The sequence below is a fragment of the Carex rostrata genome, chromosome 1 (assembly GCF_964058835.1).
Source record: "Carex rostrata chromosome 1, lpCarRost1.2, whole genome shotgun sequence".
Taxonomy (NCBI): Eukaryota; Viridiplantae; Streptophyta; class Magnoliopsida; order Poales; family Cyperaceae; genus Carex; species Carex rostrata.
The window spans coordinates 13,974,647-13,992,664 of NC_135918.1; positions in this window are offsets into that span (position 1 = coordinate 13,974,647).

Below are 18,018 nucleotides of genomic sequence, written 5' to 3' on the forward strand. Positions count from 1 at the left end.
TTTAACAGAGTAGTTTCCGCTTTATGTAGCGCATAAATAAAATGCAATGCTGTTTTAATTCTATAGTTAGTTCGCTGCATTAAGTGAAAACTACTCTGTTAAAATCTTTACCCGTCGGCACTCGGGAGCAAGACAGTAATCAAACTGGAGCGAAGGATCAAATTATGTCCAACTTCCGTTCTGGGCCGTTAGATCCATTTAGATTTGTGAGATCTATACAGATTCGTGGATGATTTAAATGTTTTATTTTCACACGGATTTTGATAAGAATCGAACGACTAGAAGAAGGCGTTGGACGGAATTTGGTCCAATGCCCATTGGATGATTGGAAACACCCCGCTCCTTCAATTAACCTGTTTAAAGTTTAAACGGCGATTCCTTTCCTTTCCGCTGCTTTGAAGCATTGCTGTAAACAGCGGTATTGGTACCGCCAAGCGATTAATTGAAAATAATTAGCTGATTAATCGAAAAAATTCATGACGATTTAGTCACCGTCAATAATTAATCGATTTAAATAGACATTTTTTATAACACTGCTTTGAAGTAAAAGAAGGACCTGTTTTTATGGATCCGGGTTCGTTCAAATCTGAACCGAACGGATCTGATCCGTTAAGTCTAGATTAAAAACCCTTTTATCAATAGTGTGTTTTAAAATATTTACAATCTGAGTCTTTTAAAAATGTTTATTTTATATTGTTATGATTTTCATATGAATATATATTTTTTATTTTTTTACTATTTTTTAATAGATAGAAAATCACTAATTTCAAATGATCTACAATATTTAGATCAAGTGATTTACGCATGTCTAAAAAAATAATAAGCAAATTATGACAAAAAAATAATATTTGATCCTCAACAATATTTTATATAGAGATAATGTTGAGCAGTTTGAATCGATAGTAAAACTAGAAAACAAAAATATAGAACCAGTGTATGCTATGCATTATTATTGTAGCCTCACTCATTTATAAATAACAAATTTATAAATTTAAGGGAGTTCTAACAGAAAAGAAATGATAATAAATTGGATAAATTTCAGTGTGTTAGAAATTCCAAAGAGTATATATAATTTTATGAATTTTAACAAGGAAAAAACGTATTCGAAGATTTTTGTACCGCATCTGGTAGAATGAGTTTCCAACCAAACAAAAATTATTTCGGTACCTATATGGATCGTAAAGGTCCACTTTGAGATTCGTGCCAGGTTAAAAAGGACGATGTAGATCTCATTATACACGGAGGGTACCGCACTAGATCTAAACTCGTGTGGGGTAGTGGGCTCTACATGGGCTCGTTTAATTTCTTTTTCATTGCTTCCATTGTTTTTATGGGCTCTACATGGACCTTGTTTTAAATTGGAGGGAGAGCTCGTAACGAAACAAACTAAAAACTAAGAAGAATTCATATCACCTGAGTTAACTTAAATTTTGAGTTTAGATCTGGACCGTTGGATCTGCTTCTGCACGAATATTAATGGACTATTTACATACTAACTCAGACTGGATTTGTCCGGATTCTGATCGGACGGTCTGGATCTAAACTCAAGATTTTAGTTACGTATGTTATGGATCCGAATTTGTTGGTTTTATGTGTAGTTGGATCTACTACAAAAATTCATTACTATTCGTAAAGTATAAGTGTTTTTGACAGTATTTTAACTAATATTTCTGTTGATAATATTGGTACGTTTAGAAATAGCAATAGTGTCGGCGTACCATCAACAATAGTCACTTGATACTTTGGCAAGTCAGATTTAAATTTGAAAGAATCAGTGGCTCATATAGTCATATTTATTTGTGTGTGGGGCGATGCAATCTTCAACAGAATTCATGTCAACATAATTTTTGGTTTGAATCCGGTCCATTCATTGTATACTAATAGACCGGATTGACAGTCTGTGAATCTGTGATTAATTGAAACTCAAAATTTCTGTTACCTTAGAGGATGTGACCTGATCTTCGACAAAATACAACAAATTTTGGTGCACATAATTTCAAGAACAGCTAGAAATAACAAATGAAGACAAGGTGGGACGACTTGATCAGCTGCTATAGAAAGGAGCGCTTCTCGTTATGTAGTTTGTTTTGTGTAGAGAGCGGTGCACACGGTGCTTCACAGATTCATGTAAGAACCATGATGTGTATTGATGGAGGCAATTATGTGGCAGCTTAATTAGATTCAACGAGCACACAATTCATGGAGGACTCAACAGAGGTATGACAGCAGCTTACCAGCGCCAGAACTGACGGACTGAAGGTGGTGTGCCAGAGAACAATGCTACTAGTACAGGTACCAGTACTGGTACAGGTTTAGGTGGTTCGGCGGAAAACAGTGTTACTGGTACAAGTTCAGGGTACAGGGAGGTACACGCGCGATAATGGGTGAAAATTAACAGCATACTGGTAAGCCGTGAGGAAGGGCAGATTGAAGCTGGAGCCGCTTTAGTCAAAATAAATTGAGTTCTTATGTACTAAATCTCTTAAACCATTTTCATTCTTTCTTGTTTATTTTATTAGATTTTATTTTTCCTCTACTGTGTACTTGTTACAAAACTCTTGTAACTATATTAATGAAATCAAATGTGGGCTTGATTCACATTTTTTTTCCAAAAAGAAAAATATTTTTTACGAATATTATAAAAATCATGTGAATTCTAACTTAGACTGAACAAACATATCAAATTAAAACTAAAATTTTAAATTACTTTAGGAATCCGGACCCGTCCATGCATATATCTCCCCCATATTTCAAAAATATGGATGTGTTGGAATACAATATTTTATTAGATTTTTATGGGTTAAATTCGGTATATTCTCTCTACATGGAGCGGGCTGTAAATATTATAAAATTCGGGCAGCCCAAAAATGTGCTGAGAAAATTATACACGTGTCAAAGAAAAGCAATGAAAATAATGTGCCAACACAAACAAATTGCATTTCATGCACTATCTAACGTAGCCGGTTCATGCAAAAATAAAAGGTGAAATATAATGCCAACAAGAGTAACTCATTTATTAGTTGTGCATATAATTTGTTTCAATCACACAAATTTGATGATATGCATATATATAGTATATTTAGTTTGAACTATTGATATAGGTCTGACCAAATTTGAGGTGAATATATATAGATATGTTTTTATCAAAAGAGAGAGAGAGAGAGAGAACGAAAAACAAGTCCTTACAATATAATGATATTTTATACAATTTTATTGATCTAATAATAAAATAAGATATTTGAGGAAAATCATTAAAAAATTACAAAAGTATTTTTAGGCAATAGCTAGCAAATAGTTTTTATAAAAAATCTTACGGTTCAAGTCCATATCATAATCATTCTCATTTAAAATGTTATAAAATGAGATCTTATCTGCCAAATATTAAACATATATTCATATATCTTCTAATTAAATCTATAAACGTAAGAATAAAAGTTTGGATATGATCGAATATAATATATGTGCAATATGCAATATAACAATTTTAGATATCCATATAATTAAAATAGATGTTAAATTTTTAATTAATTCTTTAATTTTTCTTATTTTTGGTACGTAAACGATAAGATTCTCAATCATCATATTTGTATCAACAAGTGTCATTCATTTATTTAGCAAAAATTGTATCAGCAATTATTTTATATCAGGTTACATAAAGTGAATATTTGACATCATTATTTAAAATATTATCACTCCACATGCAACCTAGCTTGTATTAAGATATTCATACTTTCAAGAATAATCAAAATTTCTTCCCATCAGTGATTATATTTTACAATTAACAGTGTACTTCCAACTTCAGCAATCTTCTACCTAACTGTTCCGCTTGCTGTCATTCTTCCTTCCTTGTCGGTCCTCTTCATCGATAAGTAAGTTACTCTCTACAATACCGATGCAGAGGTTCGATTGCAAAGAATTTCATATCAGTATTCCATATGTGGCATATCAATTCTCTAGATCTGCCACTAAGTTTAGGGGTAATTACATGTATAAACCTCATAAACCAATCATATCAATTGGGTAAATATACTGACAGAGCAGTCTTGGGTTGCACAGTATTCATGTACAATGACACACTCATGGTAAGAATATGAATTTGTGATTAGCAAAACTTTTTCATGGGACTATTCGTACATTTTAAACGGGCTCTTACAGAGGACACAGTATTTCAAAAAATAAAAATTGTTAGCATTCTTATCATTTTAGTTCAGTCCAACAAATCATTTAAAAAAAAAATTCCCTCCAATTACCACCATCATCAGCATGCAGTACCAGTGATTCCATAATTGCACAGTCAACATGGTTCTATACCACTGAAAGTAATTATGGCGGCCTTGGCTTTTTCAGAAATATGGTGTTATGTGTTTAATTTTCTTCTGTGCTTAAAAAAAAATGGGAGAGAGATCATGTCAGCTTAGTTCTCAACTGTCTAATTCAGGAGCGGAGCCAGACTTTCGAGTTATGGGGGTCAAATGTGAATGGGGGTCAATCATATAGAATTTTTCTACTACGAATGGGGGTCAAATTTACATATTTACACCATTTTACTCAAAACTACATAGAATATTGTGTATAATTATAAAAAAAATTGAAATTAAATGGGGGTCAATTGACCCCCATACCTTCAATATCCCTCCGCCTCTGGTCTAATTTAACTTGTTGTGACGGTGTACACTTGTCTCATTAGCTGTTATTATTATTTATCGTAACAATTATTACTGATTAATACAATTTCCCTATTTGCCATCATATCTAGGTAGCATGAGATTTTTAGCAACTAAATCCAACATCCATCGCAAGCTGTTCATTCCTTCACTGAATATGCCGTACTGGTAAAACACTTTAGCAAGCAAATTTAACTTCTTCCATCTCAAACCGGTCATGCTTTATCTCACGATGATGTTTAGGTAACAAAAGAAGATCTAGAAGGCTATCGCGACCTATCTGGGAATGTTCAGAGGCCAAAAGTCAAGAACCACAAAAACACCAACAGAAACCACACTGCCTACACGCAGATAATTTAGTGATTTCTGGAAGGGCATTAGATTATTGATCTAATGATTTCATGAAATGAAATAGCATTATGTACTTATCTAATAATCATTACTTATTGAAATTAGTGGGTAACAAATTGATTTTGAATAGAACTTACAATAAATTTGTAACTTTCACAAAATAAAATAAATTTGCAAAACAAAAAAATTTAATGTAACTCCATATTATTGAAATATAGAAAACAACCATAAATTTAACATATTTCTTCGGAACCTGTCAAAGTTTATTACAAAATAAATGAAATAAATATTTACAAGATTAATGCCAACTAATAGAAGAACATGTCAAAGTTTATTAAACTGCTCAGAGAAACGTGTCACATAAGTGCTAAGGAAAACACTTGCACTGCTCAGAAAGAATATTTTCCAACAAAAACAATCGAACATATATAAAACCTCAACAAAACAGTTGCGGCGTAGCTGCAACAGAAGTCACTAGTGTATAATAAAGTTAAAATAAAATAAAAGCATTTGAATCTTACATTGTATCAAGTCAATATAAAATCTTCATTCTTTTTTTTTTTTTTTTATTTACTTTCAATGTTTTAAAAGATCAAATTATTCAAACTCAATAATTTAAGAGTTCCTTAATTTTGCATTTATCTTTAAAAATAATATTTTTCTAGTGTTTGTCACATTTTTTCTAACATTATTTATAATATAATTTTATCACAACTATTGCGTATATTGAAAATTTTAAGAAGACTCTCCCTCGTACATGAATTACTTCTTTAATTAAATGCTTTTTTGTTCCATAGTTTTTTATTATTGCACCAAAATCTTTTTTTAACTATTTTATTGATTTTCCTCAAATATCTTATTTTATTATTTGTTGAATAGAATATCTTTATATAGTACACACTTTTTTCTTCTTTACTTCCCAATTTTTTGATAAAACTTGTATCTATATTCAACTCAAATATTATCGAACCTATATTTATAATACCAAGCTAAACCTATACCATGCATATCATGAATTTTGCGTGATTGAAATAAATTATATGCAAAACTAATAAATGAGTTATTTGTCTGTTTATTTTTGCATGAACCGGCTACATATATTATATAGTGTATGCATGAAATGCAATTTGTATGTATTGGCACGTTATTTGTATTACCTTTTTTTTTTTTTACACGTGTATATTTTCCTGAAACTCAACTCATAAAACTCTGCGCCTTAACACTTTCTTGGTTTGCCCGAATTTTCGAGCTTTAGATTTTGTTATTTATATAGTGTATAAATAACGAACGATGAATAAACAATTTAACATACTTATAAGAGTGAGGCTATGATAATATTTTTTATTTGGATAATTAAACCCTAAATTAAACCCTAAACAATTTAACATATATACTTATAAGAGTGAGGCTATGATAATATATTACGGATCAATTCGTGGTTTGAAAATATTTTAGAATTTCTTACTAGTTTTTAGATTGGTAGAAAATTATTTGATCTAAATTTTTTGAACTATTCGAAAGTAATAATTTTCTGACTATCTGAAAAATTAGAAAAAAGTTTCTAAAAAAATATATAAAATTCAGTCCCAAATTACATTTTATGTGGAGATCACGTTTAACAATTCAAAAATAATACTTCGGAAATTACTTTTATTTCAAACGTTTAACATTTAAAGGTAAGGAAAGACAAATTTAATTAGTTGTGGATATTTGTAGTTCTGTTTAATTTTGACCTAAATTAAATAATAGCATAGTTACCAGTTTTGTTTTGTTTTTCTTTCCAATCAGACTATTTATTACCATCTTTTGTGGATATTATTTGTTTACTGATAGCAATTAACATAACTACCCCCAAATATGCACTAATCTCATTTTGGGAACTGTTAGAGAAAATATCACTAATCTCATTTGTTATTTTGACAACTGTTTAATTGATCATCATGGTCAAATTTACTGTCAATATAACATATATACCACATTTGTAACAGGGTCTTGCAGAATAATTGATCAAAACTCCAAATATAAGATTTTGAGCAACCGGATATAGGAAATTGGAAACCAAATAGAACACTAGTTAATTAGAGGGCATATTGGGCAGGCACTATTGTTTCTTTTCTTTTCTTTTCTTTTTTGAATAAAGCCAGGCAGACGCTGCCAGGTGTGATATATTGAAAATTGAAAGGTTTACATCAATTAGGTCTCTGTTATAGCCCAACGCGCTATCCCAGACGACGTCCCAATACAACACAGTATCATACAAACAGTAGCATGCAAACTTAGCAATCCCAACAAGTGCAATAACAGAGCCTTACCACAGTAACAATTAAAAGCATTAAAACAATTATATAATAGCAATGTAAGTCAATGATCATGCATTCCAACAATTATATAATTTTTCGTTTTCTTTTCTCTATATTAATTTACACATGGTACCTCTAAATTAAATGAGAAGGAAAAAATTGTTGTAACAATGATATAAAAAGGTAATTGTGTGATTTGTATGAACCACTCAAAATAACACTGTAGTACTGAACTATCAATGACAACCTATCATTGGGTTGAACGTGCTATAAATTTGGAGGGGAAAATCATAATTTTTTATTTATAGAAATATATTAAAAGTGATTTTTTTTATATCATAGTAGAAACTAAATCATTGATTCGGATCTTTTAGACATTTGAATCCTAAATCTTAACTGAATTATTAAGTTCATTATTTAGAGTTTAGATACATATTAAACATTTCTTATGACTAAGGATTGAAATTTGTATATAAATTCTAAGAAATTGAATTAACAATTAACGATTCGGTTTTTTTTTTTTTTTAAATGTCTAAATAAAGAGAAAGGCTCAAATGCCCTATTACATCCTGTTTCAATCATATCTCAACATCTTTATCTTTGATTTCAAAGACCAAACAAAATATCTGAACCGCTCAACATGATATCCACGTTAAAATGTGCTTCGAGATTAAATTTTACATTTTTGAAACTTTTACTATTTTTAAAATAAGTACAAAATCATTGTTTTTAGATGGTTCACATTATGAAAAACATTGATTTTGTATCTATCTTAAAAATAACAAAAAAATAACAAAAAATATAAAATTTGATCTCTAAGTACATTTTAACATGGATAATATGTTGAGCGGTTCGAATATTTTTGTTTAAATTTTAAAATTAAAAATAAAGATATTGAGATATTTTATGAAGCAATAGAGCATTTTAGCCCTCCTCCAAAGAGCTAAAATTAATATTTCAATTATATCTGGTGTGTCAAATAAATTTTCATCTTCCTCCAGGGTTAAGTCACGTGGTTGCACGTGACCTACACGATGTGCCAAACCTCCTGTCTATTTATATCCAAGCTTCTTCTCCTTCTCACCTCACCGTTATTTCTTGCCAAGTGCCTTTCTCTCTTCCTCTTTCATACAACCTATATTCTCACCTCAATCTCACCATACCCAACAAACAACTTCTATCAAAATTCGGTGTTTTCTCCAACGATATCTCCTAAGGTTGAATCCACAGTTCATTTAAATTAGAACCCTTGATCAACGAATAATATGGAATTTTCCTCACATTAGCACCAATGAACCTTTCTGATATGAATTGAAGTGCCTGTCTCTAAGGTTTTGCATGAATCAGCAGAAGCACTTGCCTACATGCCTATGATTTTCTACGTACAAGTATGCAAGTGCTTCTGCCGAATCATGTGAAATGTGTGATTCTTGTTTTTTGTAATATATGGATATATATAGTGATATAGAGTACTTTTTAGAAATGGTACTATACAAGATATCCAGGTTATAGGTTTCAAAATATTAGCTCTTGCTTTTTTTTTGGGCTTCTCATTAAAAATCAGATTTATCTTCTTCTCTTGCACTAATATTGTGGAGGAACTACCATGGTAACTTTAAAGGACCTGATAGGATCTGATTTAAAGGACCTAATAGGAACTACCATGGTAATTTTCATGGGGGATGAACAGTTTTTATTTTTTGGAAATTGCTTACTAGTTGCTACCAAGTTTATAATAAATAAATTTGTTTACAAAATCATTGTTCAACCTCTCGAAATTAAGAACTCAGTAAATATAAAAGAAACTCAAACCCAATACAGCAACCAATTCCTTCCTCAGCATTGAATCCACAATTATGTTTCTTCTTGAATTTTTCTCGCTAGCAAGGGATGGACAGGTTTCAATCCATATGAATGAAGAAGAGATGGTTTTGGAAGACGAAGTTGGCTCGTAGTCTCATCAGTTGGTGCCCTTGGAAATTTCATATTTTTAGGGGCTTTATTGCATATTTTCATATTTAGTATTTTCCTTACTTTGCAAGGATTAGTTTGCTTATTATGTTGATGTTTTGTGTTTGTGTTGGACTTCGTTACTTGTACCATAGGTGGTACCAGTCAAACAGCTGTATTACCTATTTTGGTTTAAAAAAAAAAAAAAACTAATTGTACAAACAAAGATTGCCATAAATGAAACTTGAGAAAAATTTAAGCACCACTTACTCCAGCCTGATCATCAATTCAATAGTCTCATAGGTTGTTAAGTGCTGAATAGCATAAGTAAGACTAACTAAATACTCAATTTGGTTAAACTGAGCACAACTGAAACTCGCTTCAGCTGAAATTGCTCAATTGAAGGCTTATCAAGCCTGAATTGCATAACTCTAGCAGGAATTTGCACTAAATTGAACAATTATGGAGAATAACAACCTATTTAGGGCTTCATTTCTCCATCAAACAAAAAACCGTACCATTCAAGTATCACCTGGCACTTCAGTATTCATTAATTAATTTTGTTGCAAAAACACAAAAGAATGAAAAACAGTGCCTAACTATGAATTATAGCAAATAAAATTTCCAAAATTATCTTGCGTTGATCTGATGGATTAATTGAATTGTTTGTATATTCTATCTATATTCCTCTTTTCCACTGTTAGCTTCCTTCAAAATTCACTGGTCCATAATCTTGTGAAACCGACACAAATTTGCACATATTCAATTCGGTCCCAGCATCCCCCAATTCACAGATTTTCAAGTTAATAATTAACAATTCAATGGAAATAGAAAGGTTCAAAATTTAAAAAAAAAAAATGAAAAAGAGATTAACTTGAACCAATTACAGATAACCTATTAGTACTCTTAACACAAGTCCTACTTTGTTTCGTTAAGAGCATTTCTTTTGTTTTTAAGTTTTGTCAGAGGAACATTTCCTCTTGTTTTTTTTTAAGATTAAACTTTTTAAGTTATCATTGGTATGCTTAGCAGTGTCTGTACCAGCTGCTCCTCAGCCGGTACCATTTGTATATAGAGATTTCATCCATCTAACGGGCATCCACTCTCCCATCATTTGTTTCACAATATCTTCCACACTTTTTGGCCACAGATATAACAAAGAATCAATTAGAACAACTAGATAATTTCTAGCTGTTTCAAATGTGCACTTCTTTGAACAACTACATTTCTAAGTGTTTTAGATGTGCATTACAGCACACTGAATTCCTATCTTGTCAGATAATCTAGCATTCTGCACAAGCTGTGAACATGTCACAAACAAGTGATAATATTTTTATGTTACTAAACAGAATGGCATTGTATATTTCCTTGCCAACCCCTTTTACTAAGAGTAGCTTTGATCAAAATTTAATTATTATCCACTAACCAGATGAAGACATTTAATTTTGTGAGGGATTTTGAAGTTCCATCAAATCATTGGATTTATTAATCTCTCTCTTCAAAATCTTCATTTATTTTGCAGTTTTGTTTTTAACTGAATTAAATGCAAGGGCTTAATAAATTTTCCTAGGGAAATTTTAATAAAAGGAAATCAATAAATGACCAAGTACAGTATCTTTCCTTATCATATATCACTTAATAAAAGACTATGTGCCTACATATATAGATATTAAATTTAACTTTTTGTCGTAGATGGTTCTTAGCACCTTTTATTAACTGATATGATATGGTCATATGGTTATATAGAGGCCATGTGGCTTAAAAAAAGGTATTAAATCAACTTTTTGTAGGGGAGGGCCCACCATGGCAGCTTGCTATTGGATCTGTTACATTTTATTTTGCAAGAAGAAGAGTTATTGAGAATTCATTGAATGTGTGTATGGCTTTTTTTCTTGCTAAAAGGAGGCAATTGAATGTGAAGGTGAATAAGTAGCATCTCTATTTGGGGGTGTCATTAATTAAGTTACACAGCAAGTTGAGTACTAAATTTTAATTTATTTTGTAACTTATCTCACATGAGTTGGTCTTAATTTTAATGAAATGATCTTTCTTTTTATGTTATTCTGATTTATGGACATTTTTATATTATTGTTAAATAATATATTTCAAAAATGTAAATATGCACCCAACCCACACAAGTCACAAGATGTACATAAATGGAGGAGGAATTTCGTTTATGCAGTTCAAAATCTAATCATATTTACCCTTTTAAATTTTAAAACTTACAATATTATCTAATTTATTACTTTTAGAAAAGAAGTTTAGAACTCATTTAAATTTATAAATTTCTCATTTTAACTATTTAAAAAAGAAGAAGATATATGTAACATGTGCAAACAAAAATATTCAAGTTTTTGTAATTTCAAAATCAATTGACTTTTAGGAACTCGTCCTTCCTTCTGACTTGTGGGTCCCACTAATTAAACTCTCTCAGACTTTCACTTAAGCTTCCTTCATCAATTCCATATTTACATTTACAATTTTTCTTTCCTCAAATGGAAGTTAATAATAAAAGACCAAGTACAGTATCTTCTGTTGTTATAACTTATCAGTAGTTGCATTAATAAAAGAGGAGGGTTCAAATGTCTCCATTTTTTGTGCCTCTATGATGCTTCTATTTTTAAAAAATTAAATAACTCAAAATTTAAAACTTAAATGTCAAAATAAAACCGTTGGATGTAATCTATGTTATTTTCTCTGTGTACCCATAAAAAATTATTACATTTTGATTTTGCTTTTATATGAATCAATAAGTTAAACAATCAACGTCTATAAATTATCCACATTAGTATACATTTTTACAAGTTCAAGATGACAACCAAAACAAAGTTGAAATGATATAATTTTTTATACGTGCATAGATAAAAATGTTGTAGTTCATATCCAATAGTTTTATTTTGAATTTTAAGATTTGAATTTTGAGTTATTAAAGTTTATAAAAATGGAGGTATGATGGAGGCACAAAAAATGAAGGCATTTGAACCCCCTCTTAATAAAATATCATGTGCCTACCAAGATTAAATTTTCTTTTTTGTGATAGAGGGTTTAATTTATGTGTAGAGACATGGCCGGCCTTGGTGCTGGGCAGCCAGGGCGACCGCCCTGGGCCCCAAAAATGAAAATGTTTGTGTATATATAAAAAAAATATATTGTATATATTAAAAATAAATAAAATATTAAGGCTCAAATTTTGTATGTATAAATGGCTCAAATTTTTTTATAAATAAGTATGATTTATTGACATATTAATAAAAAATCAGACCAGCTAATCGCTTCTATAAATACTTTAACACCATATGCTTTTATGTTGTTTTTCATTTTAAAAGTCTAAATAGTCGATCAAAACCGTTCAACATGATATCCATATTAAAACGTGCTCGGAGACCAAATTTTACATTTTTTTTACTATTTTTAAGATAGGTAGAAAATCATTGTTTTTTATGGTTCAAAATCTTCTGAATCAATGGATTTTCTACCTATCTTAAAAAAAATAGTAAAAAAATTCAAAAAAAAAATGTAAAATTTGGTCTCCAAGCACGTTTTAATATGAATATCATATTGAACAGTTCGGATCGACTGTTTGGACTTTGCAAATGCAAAAATGACTTAATAGGCATATGGTTTCATATAAAAAAATTTGTATATATAAAGAGTCCAAAATTTTTCTCCCGCTCCAGCCCCAAAAATTTCGGGACCGGCCCTATGTAGAGACCATGTGCCTTAAAAACTATATTTAATTAAGTTGTTGTAGGAGAGGGCCCACCATAGTAGCTTGTTATTGGGGCTTTTACATTTTTTGCAAGAACCAGAGAATTATTGAGAATTCAATAAATGCATCTATGGTTTTTTTTTTCTTGCTAAAAGGACGCATTTGAATGTGAAGGTGTTTGAGTGCCATCTGTCAAGGATGATGCTTTCCAAAAATAAAATGGCTAAAATTATTTTTGGGATGTCATAAGTTACAAGACAAGGTGTGAGTACTAATTAAATCTTAATTTATTTTGTAACTTATCTCACACAAGTTGATCTGATTTTTAAAGAAAATGTTCTTTATTTAATTTTTTTTTCTGATTTATATACATTTATATATTTTTAAACAATATATTTCATAATATTTCTTATTTCTTAAAATGATCTAACATGATATGTTACATTTTCATTTTGACTTTATTAGATACTTTAAATATTAAAGATAGAACAAAGAGTTTCTCATTTTATTGTTTGCTTTTGCAATATACTCTAGATCTTTATTAGCCATATTTTATACCAATCAAGCATTCTGACAATAATATATTTTTTTTTCATTTTTTTTCTATATATTAATTTACACATGATACCTGCAATGGAGATCTAAAAAAATGTTATAACAATGAGAAAAATAAATTTTGTGATTTGTATGAACCAATAAAAATAAAGTGTAGTGATCTGTACAACTGATGCACTAAATTAGCAAAATACATTTCATATTATTCATTATTATATCAACCTATCATTGGGTTGAAAGTGATATTAAATTAGCTGGGTAAAAGCATAATTCTTTATTTTTAGAAATATATTAAATATTTTTTTATGAATTAGAAGAAAAAAAAATATCGTAGCAAAAATCGAGTCGTTGATTAACGTCGACTTTTAGATATTTAAACTCTAACTAAATTATTAAGTTAATTATTTAGAGCTTGTATTCTGATTAGACATTTTCTATGACTAATTAAGGATTGAAATATGTATACAAATTTTAATAAACATTTAAAATGATTCAGTTCCTTCAAACATGTTTAAAGGAACCGAATTAATATTTCGATTGTTTCTAGTGCAAAAAAAAAAAAATCATCTTTCTCCTTCCCGAAAAAATATTTATTATATTTATAAAATAAAAAATTCTGAAGAAGAAAAATGGCCATTAAAGCACCACATGCTGGTTTCAATTTGCCATTGTATATTTCTTGGTGCTAAATCACTCAACTAGTCTTTCCTTTATATGAAATGGAAGCCTCCAGTCACAACTTGACGCTATTTATCCAAGCTGCTGCTTCCTCTCACGTCACCATTTCTTGCAAAATATATATCTTTCATTCTCTTCCTCTTTCCCTTGCAAACTTTATATATACTCACCTAAATCTCACCATACCCATCAAACAACTTCAATCAAAATTCAATGTTTTGTCCAACGAATAACAGAGAATTTTCATCAAATTAATTAGCACCAATGAATCTTTCTGGTATGAATTGAAGTGCCTGTTTCCTGCCAATCGCATGGTATCCAGGCCACTTCATTCTGTTAGCTGTGAAACGAACGAGGATCTGTGTTGCCATGTTCGGCATAGTACAAAGTTCTTAGTGCAAAATTACTGGTCCAGTACACATCTACCTCTCAGAACAGATGAGGCAGTCAATGAAGGTCTCCATTACCACAACACCGGACTACTCTTTCCATGGTCTTCCTAGAAAGTTCGCCGGCCTCACGATGTTAAGGCCTTGGGCTGTCTTGATCCGACAGTTTTGTATCACTAATCCTGATGGTATGTTCTTCTCTAAAGATCATTTTTTTTTTAACAAATTAACTTTCTTTCTAAAATGATGGGAGGAAAAAGTTTTACAATATTGGTGGGTCTCACAAGGTCATTTTGATAAAAAAAAATTAAAGAGAGAGTATTTTGTTTGAACTTTTTGGAAAGAAGGTTAATTATTTTGTAAATTTCCCCTTAAATGAACTAAAATCCATAGTCACCGCTAGTTGTAAGAACTAACTAAAATCCACAAATTTATGTTTGTTTTTTCCATTTTGGATGAATAATCATTGTTAATTACCTAAAAAAGAACTGGTCATAATTGATGATGTTGAAACTTATTTTTCTCATGTCTTACTTTAAGAGAGATTATGCACACAAAAAAATTCTAATAAATAGCATCTTAATCTGAACAGGACCATCAGGATTAGTGCATGATTCAAAATTATCGGCACTTAACATCGTAAGGACAGTGAGCTATCTTGGTCGACCATAGAACGAGTATTCTCGTGTTGTGGTCACGGAGTCTTTCATGGACAGCCTCTTCAGTTTTGGGGAGTGGATGTGATTGAACTAGTGATTTTGCAATATGGACCTTGTACTATGCCGTATCAACGCAGACCCTGGTTCGTTCACAGCTCGCAGGGTGATGTGGCCCGATTCCATGTAATTGGCTAGACTGAGGCACGTCAGTTCACAGTTGAAAGCTAGGTTTATAGATTAAAGGTGTTATAAGAGGATGCCTCATATATATATAGGAGTTGCATATCAATATAATATATTTTTGTGACTATGTTTAGATTATATAAAGGTGCATATTTGGGGTAGTAAAGGGAGATATATAATGTTTAAGTATTTCTTTGGGAGGTCAATTTGGGTTGATATTATTTTCTAGTTCTGAATTAGTTTATAATTAAATTTAGTCATCCGTAACTGCAACTGAAAGAGAATCTGAGTTCAGATTGCCTAAAATAACTAAAATTTTGAGTCATCGGTCAGTATCGGACCTCCGATTAAATTTCTACGAATTAATATTAAAGGAACAGTGTGAATTCTAACTTCAACCAGATTAGCTCCATTTCTGATGAGACAGGTCGGATTGAAACTCAAAATTTAAATTACTTTAGGAATCCGAGGCCCTCCATGCATCTCTGAGTGCGTATCCTATGAGATATTTCGTATATTCCGTGACCGACGTGTCCGGTGTCTATGCAGGGATTCAATATTATTTGAGCTTTGAAATTCGTGCAGAACGTATTTGAACAGTTGGGATTTTCTAAAAAGTCACGCAAAATATGAGATATCTCATGTGAATTCGGGCAGCCCAAGAAAGTGTTAGTTAAGATGCATAATTCATGAGTTGAGTTTCAGAAAAATATACACGCGTACAAGAAAAGCAATAAAAATAATGTGCCAACACATACAAATTGTATTTATGAATACACTATTTAATGTAGCCAGTTCATGCAAAAATAAACAGTCAAATATAATTACAACAAAAGTACCTCATTTATTAGTTGTGCATATAATTTGTTTCAATCACACAAATTTGATGATATGCATATATATATATATAGTATATATTAGCTTAAACTACAGATATAGTTTTGACAAAATTTGAGTTGAAAATAGATATGTTTTTATCAAAAAAATGACAAATAAAAACATTTATCTACAATATAAATATATTTTAATTAAAAAATTAAAATAGTAATAAAATAAGATATTTGAGGAAAATCATTAAAAATATATAAAAAAATTGATGCAATAACAAATAGATGTAAATTCGAAAAAAACTGTTGATTCGAGTCTTATCTTAATCGAGTCTTTTTATCCTGCATTGTTTTTCATGCATTTTTTCTCATTTAAATATAAATCTCTGTTTTACCATCCAAATAAGGAGGAACGAAGATACTTCCGTTTATGAAAAATAAAATTAAAGAATGAACTAATGTAAGATGGATTCTTATATAATAATTGTTGAAGCCTGTGAAATATCTTTTAAAAAATAAATTTTGAAATTTATTTTTCAATTTAAAAATTAATTTTATAATCATTTTGATTCTCATTATTTAATGTCTTAATTAGTTTAATTATTTAGTTTATGAACTTAATATTCAACATATATGTAATTAATTATTCAGTTTAAATTTTCTAATCGTAGTTCTATCGAAAATTTGGTGAACTCTACTCGAGTACCGTCAGATTCAACTTATTTATTGTACCACTTGTCATTATGGGACTTAAGTTGCATTATTCTTTCTGTTATGTTGGTTTTAGTAATTAACCAATTTAATGGTCTTACTATAATATTCAGTTTATATGCATTTTTATCTTAATACTTAAACTAAAAGGTTTATGTCTCATTACTATTTTACAATATGATTATTGGTTTTAATTATCAGTATATAAACCTTAATATATATTCAAATTATGTGCTTACATATTTTGTTCCGGTCGGACCTGCATCAAAATTTGTCGCAGTTTGTCACAGATCAGTTTGCATCCTTGAGGTAACATAATTTTTTTTAGTTTCAATCACGGACTATGCGATTAGAAATCGGATCAATTCGGCCCCAACCGGATTGAATGGACCGGATTAAAACTAAACCAAAAATATGATACCTCATGTGATATGAATTCTTTTGAAGATTGCGTGAGGTAATTAAAGTAGGTTTATTTAAAATATTAATTAACTAGTCAGAGAAAAATATTAATCACTAGAATCTTTTTTTGATACTTCACCATGGCCATCTTTAAATTTAATTGTAGTCTTTGGATGTTACATATTTGTTGGTATAAGATATGTCTCAAGAGATAGACTACATAGCAAATCAAACAATAAAATGAGAAACTCATTGTTCTATCTTTAATATAAAAAGTATCTAATAAAGTCAAAATTAAATTGTAACATATCATGTTAGAGCTTTTTAAGAAAGAAGATATATTATGAAATATATTATTTGATAATATAAAAATGTATATCAATCTAGAAAACCATAATAATAAAGATAATTTTCTTTAAATTTTGATACTAACTTATGTGAGATAAGTTACAAAATAAATTAAAATTGAGTATTTCCCTTAATATTTGACTTAATGACACGATTTTTTTTTTAAAATAGAATTCCTTTAAATTATTTCAACGGAACAAGCTTTCGGTGGACGGATTTTCGAAAACTAGCCTCCACCGATCCCTAGGATCGGTGGAGCAAAAAAAACCCAACCTACACCGGCTCTAGGGAC